This window comes from Phodopus roborovskii, unplaced genomic scaffold, assembly GCF_943737965.1.
Source record: "Phodopus roborovskii unplaced genomic scaffold, PHOROB, whole genome shotgun sequence".
Lineage (NCBI taxonomy): Eukaryota > Metazoa > Chordata > Mammalia > Rodentia > Cricetidae > Phodopus > Phodopus roborovskii.
In genome coordinates, this window is record NW_026127077.1 from 186,099 (window position 1) to 192,562 (window position 6,464).

Sequence of the window (6,464 nt, forward strand, 5' to 3'; positions counted from 1 at the left end):
TAGGTGCATGTAGAATAGGAGGAAGAAAATTATGACTCACACATGTATGTGCCAATAGTGTAAAGTAAATTAGGATGTGATAGGTGGCTGATTTTTAGAATATTGAAATCTAAGAGACAGTGAGATCAAAATATTTGCCTGACATACCAAGTTGAAATTACTGTGCTCGTAACAAGAGCCCTGACACAGGAAAAAGCTGAAATGCAGTGTTTACTTTGAAGTTTTGTTATTATGGATATCAGTTGTGTAAAAACTTTAAAGACATAATTAGGAGGTAACTATCCAAACGAGGGTATGGCCAAACAAATTTCAATTAGAATTCAGCAGGTACTATTTCCCAAGTTATGGGCAACTAGTCTCATGGAGTAAAGTCTGTGGAAGAGCTTTCCACAGACATTTTTGTGGGAGGTCTTCTTCAGTGACAATTAGAATTGAGAACTAAATTATTAAAAGACTCATAGGTTCCCAGAACATGATAAGTACCTCTTCTAATTATGTTTTGCTAAGTCATAAAACTCAGATGATAATCCTTGCTGACAGTTGACAGTCAAGGAATACTACCAAGTCATACCTAACAATGAAGTAATTACAGAAATTTCTTCATAGACATAAAACCAGTAGTGTAAATGTGAGAAGATACAGCAGAGAACTGAAAAGAACAAAGATTTTATGAAGATTTCCTTTGGGAGAGGAGAGATTTTTCAGGTTGCAGCTTGCCATTGTAGGGATGTTATTGAGATTCAGATTTTTAACTAGTAGAACATAGACTATGAATGGCCTTAGTGCTTCCTTTAGGAGACTTACCATGATCCAGGTATCATGGGTGGTGTAATCTTTGATTTAATAAGTTAGGTAATTAAATAATTTGATGATTTCACAACATGCATGACCCAGAGGTGCCTCCAAACCTGACTCATTATATATTACATCAGCAGCAGCTTAAATAAATTACATAGTTAAATAATTAAATGGGCTGGCATACTTGAATCCCACAATGTGCTACAAAATGACAATGATCATCAAATATCTAATGCCCTATTTTAATTTTTAAAATATATTATAATTAGATTATGATATGATCTTGCATACTCAACTTCTACAAGTTGTCCCTTAATAGACATCCACATGATTGTGCTAAATTCAGTGAACATTGATTACTTAATCATAGATTTGAATACAATTATTACCCAGCATTCTTTCACATTCATGAATACCTCCCATGTGCTAAAATAACACCACCCACTCATGAACACACATTATATTCTCTGATTTTCCCCAAAAAATGCAAGTCCGTTTTTTGAGTTATATATATTTTTAATGCTCCTACCAAACAACTACACAGATAATGTGAAAGCATAGTATGTCATTCAATAATATTAATGGATATTTAAACATATTTCCTATGCTTCGGCTAATGGGTTTTCCAGAATGTAGACAATAACTTTCTTGTGCCTCTGCCTTAATCTATTTCTATTTTCTGAAATTAAAATAAGCTTCTCGTCACTCTTATATCTTTTAAATATCAAGACCACATGGTAAAGGTGCAAATATGTGGAGAAGGAAGGTGAGTGAATACCTGCAGCAATGGACAAAGGCACAAAAAAGAGAAATGAATATACGCAACAAAAACGATTATATTGGACACCAAAATGACAGTCATGCTGAGAAACAGTCATGCTCACAAAGCTTTAATACCACAAGACCAAATAGCTTACTTTGGACTCCTGAAAAATTATTTTTAAAAAATTAGAAGAGATAATTTTCATGTGAAATATCTCTATTCACTAAGTGAATGAGAAATGATTTATAAAATTGAAATGTATTATATTTCTTAGGCAAATAAGATTAATAACTGCAATCACAGCAGTGATTGATCATGATTTATTTAATAGCTACCATGGTCTTAGTAACAGAGCATTAGAACTTATATTTGCTTCTCTCAAAATACAAGAGATCTGGCAAATGAGTATAATTTTGAAAATTTTTAAAGAGATTTGCAATACTTGTTAATTGTACAATGAGATGCTGTTACTTATTTTGGAACATTCCAAAACAAGACACCAGCTTTCAAGAAGATGCTCCTCTTTATGAGATTACACATTTTTCTGAAGGTAATATTCCATAATTCTGCACATAATTTCTGTTTTAGAGATATTGTATTGCCCCTGCTGGCAAGGGCTGCTTGGATACAAACAGTGGAAAGAGAATAGAGTATGCAGCCATTTCCCACAAAGCTCAATATCACCTCATTGAGACCTGACCCTCTCTCTGTCCATCTTTTGCTGTTTCTTTCTTCCTGCTCCTTAATCACTTCCAATCATCTTCTCCTGCTCTTTTTCTTCCTCCCCATTAATGTCCAAGACAAAGTCAATATACTGCAAAGGCTAATACACTTGTTATCTCCAATGGTCATGCTATTAATCAGAAAGAAAGTCTAACTTATGATTAAACTCCTAAATCCCTGATTTTTTGATGAGGTTTATCAAAAAAGTAACAATAAAAATATGCTGTCATGGTGGCGACTGCTGCAAAGTGAGAGCCTCCAAGACTCCGCTTCCACCAGCACAGCCAGAGACCTGAGCCAATCCTGGGAGCTACCCGTAGGCCCTGCACTCTGTCGATGAGTCGGAGGAGACCTATTGTATCAGAGTAAGATGGATGGTAGCTTTGATTGTGATTGTGTTGAGCTGAAACCACCTGATCACTAACAAAAGATACCTGTCAACCAACATCACCAGGGCTTCCTGTTGAAATACAGTAACAAAGGAAGAGAGGAAGCAAAGGGAATGAGTGTTTCCCAGTTCCTTAGAATGCTGCTCAGGACCAGTCCAACACTGAATGTATCTGCAGTGTGAGAGGATGTCCACAGAGGCCTGCCGAATGCAAAATTATTCACAGTTTTGTCCCATGTTAAGTAGGTCAGCATAGTAAAGCTGAGTGCATAGTATGTCATTTCATTCCATTTGAGTTTCTTGAGTGTTTTCTTTAAATATCTGTAGAGTTGCTGCTCTTCATTGAACTATGAGCACTGCAATCTTTTTAATTGTCCGTATGAGTAGAGATTTTTGAGATTTAAGTCTGAGGGGAACTCAACAGACCTGGTTGGTATCTGCAGTGAACATCAAGAAACCATCGTGCTGTTCAAACAGAATTGTTTTTCTCCATTTTTGAGACATCTTTCCTTTTGATGCCAGTTTTCTTCCTTGTTTGCTCAAGTTCAACAATTTGAAAGGAAAAGGCAATTATTGTAAGGGTTTCAAAATGGCAGAGAAACTTGAAAATCTCATGAACATTCATGGTTTTGATCTGGGCTCTAGGACTTAAACCATTGGGCTCTGGAGGCAATGGCTTGTTTTATTCTGCTGTAGACAATGACTGTGACAAAAGCGTAGCCATCAAGAAAATTGTCCTCACTAATCCCCACAGCATCAAACATGCTCTCCGTGAAATCAAAATTATTAGAAAACTTGACCATGATAACATTGTGAAAGTGTTTGAGATTCTTGGTCCCAGTGGAAGCCAGCTAACAGATGATGCGGGCTCTCTCACAGAGCTGAACAGCGTCTACATTGTTCAGGAGTACATGGAGACGGACTTGGCAAATATACTGGAGTGGGGCCCTTTACTGGAATACCATGACAGGCCTTTCATGTATCAGCTGCTATGAGGGCTCAAGTACATCCATTCTGCAAATGTACTGCACAGAGATCTCAAGCCAGCTTATCTTTTCATTAACACTGAATACTTGGTGCTGAAGATAGGTGATTTGGTTGGGCATGGATCATGGATCCTCATTATTCCCATAAGGGTCATCTTTATGAAGGATTGATTACCAAATGATACACATCTCCATGACTTTTACTTTCTGCTAATAAATATACTAAAGCCATTGACATGTGGGCTTCGGGCTGCATCTTTGCTGAAATGCTGACTGGTAAAACCCTCTTTGCAGGTGCACATGAACTTGAACAGAGGCAACTGATCTTAGAATCTATTCCTGTTGTGCATGAGGAAGATCGTCAGGAGCTATGCAGCATAATCCCAGTTTACATTCTAAACGACATGACTGAGCCACACAAACCGCTAACATAGCTGCATCTGGGAATTAGTCGAGACACACTGGATTTCCTGGAAAAGATTCTGACGTTCAGCCCCATGGACCGGCTGACAGCAGAGGAAGCACTTTCCCTTCCCTACATGAGCACCTACTCTTTTCCAATGGACGAGACAATTTCAAGCCATCCTTTTCACATAGAGATGAAGTTGATGATGTTTTGCTTATGGATGAAACACATAGTCACATTTGTAACTGGGAAAGGTATCGTGATTGTCAGTTCTCAGAGCATGACTGGCCTATTCATAACAACTTTGATATTGATGAGGTTTAGCTTGACCCAAGTGCTCTGACTGATGTCACCAATGAAGAAGAAGTTCAAGATGATCCTCGAAAATACTTGGATGGAGACCGAAAGAAGTATCTGGAGGATCCCGCCTTTGACACTAACTACTCTGCCAAGCCTTACTGGCAGTAATCGGATCACCATGAGAACAAGTACTGTGATCTGGAGTGTAACCACACCTGTAACTACAAGACATGGTCATCATAATACTTAGATGACTTGGTGTGTAGGGAGAGTGAAATGAACCATCACTATGAGTCCAAACTTAGTATAAATCTTTCCAACAAAGTAAAGAAAAATCCGATAAGAAAGGCAAGTCAAAGTGTGAGAGGAACGGATTGGTGAAAGCACAAATATTGCTGGAGGAAACATCCCAGCAGCTGGCAGAGAAGGAAAGGGAGAAGAGCCAGGGCTTTGACTTTGACTCGTTCATTGCAGGAACTATTCAGCTTAATTCCCATCATGAGCCTACTGACATTGTTGACAAATTAAATGACTTGAATAGCTCAATGTCCCAGCTAGAACTGAAAAGCTTGATACCCAAGTCAGTAAGCCAAGAGAAGCAAGAAAAGGGAATGGCCTATTTGGCTCAGTTGGAAGCCTTGTATCAGTCCTCTTGGGACAGCCCGTTTATGAGCGGTGGGGAGAAGTGTTTCCTCCTCAGGCAGTTTTGTTGTGAGGTCAGGAAGGGTGAGCATGTGAAGAAGGAGAACACTAGCTATTTGAAGAAGTTCTTTAGCAGGAAGGAAGATTCTGAAATGCTGGAAACTGAGCCAGTCAAGGAAGGGAAGAATGGAGAGAGAGGATTCGAGGAAGTGCTTCTGAACAGCAATGGGGAGATCCTCCTGAGTAAGCAGCTAGAGTCCATAAGCACCGCACTCAATTCTATCCAGGCCACATTAACAACTTCCGCTATGAAATCTTCCCCTCAAATCCCTCACAAGACATACAGCAGCATTCTGAAACATCTGAACTAAACACTTAGCAGACATTTCTCTTTGTTCTTCATGAAATGTGTTGTCTTTTTTGTCACTAATGTTTTAAGTAATTTTATTTTTACTTGAATCAGAAGGTGTCATTAATATTCAAAGATTTTTTTCTTAGTTCTCAGTTTGTAAAATGCAGACTTAGTTTTCATTTGAACTTGCATGTCATTTGCGCACACACATACAAAAAGAATAGAGGAAACAATGCAGTGCAGGAAGAGACAGGATGCACTACGGTGAATACACATTCTCGTAGACCAGTGACCTGCTTTACAGGAAACAAAACTTTGCCTTGAAACTTACACAGTGAGACTGTACATAATCTCATGAAAAGATCTATTTCTTTCCTGAAACATTTTTCATTCATTACTATTTTCAAATTTTTTTCATACTGTACACATTTCTTAAAACATATGATACCAGTAGCAACTGAAAACGAATGCCGAATTTGGTACACATGTGTTATCTACCTCAAGGTAACAAAAGTATGTGGCTAAACATGAACCACCCATAGTGTTCCATGGCACTTCTATCTAGCCAGCGTTTATCATAGTAAACTATTGAGATTCGTTCACCATTTATAATGTCCTGGTATTTATTCTTTATAGTGAAGTGTTAAATGCATCACATTTAATTATATTTAGCAAATCAGTATATTTTCAGTATTTAATTATAAAAGTTAACTTAGTTTTAAGTTTATTTGCAACTGCCCTGTTTTTCCATTTGCCATAATGGTTTGTTGCCTGCCAAGGTTATGTCTTGACATCAGCTTGTCCTGAGGCTTGTCCACGTATGTTAAGTAAAGTACTCATTGTGTATAGGAGTAAAGTACTCACTGTGTATAGGAATCTGTATTTTGGAAGAGCTTGATCTATCTACAAAGAAAAATTAGGAATTCATTATAATATGCTCCTAGAAGTCTTAATTGTGTTTATTTTTTAAAAACTTGTAATGTTAAACTTGTGTGAATGGAAGTAATTAAAGTACATCATTATTGTAGTTTAAACATTGTACATGATAAGCCTCCCCAAACCCATTTTTACTTTATGTTTTTATTGAATGATCTTTTCCCCATCCC

At 37.6% G+C, this 6,464-nt stretch overlaps 1 pseudogene; it reads left to right on the plus strand.

Annotated features, from left to right (window-relative positions):
- Positions 1 to 3,261: 3,261 nt before the first annotated feature.
- On the plus strand, positions 3,262 to 5,408 carry LOC127214804 (mitogen-activated protein kinase 6-like; annotated as a pseudogene).
- Positions 5,409 to 6,464: the final 1,056 nt, after the last annotated feature.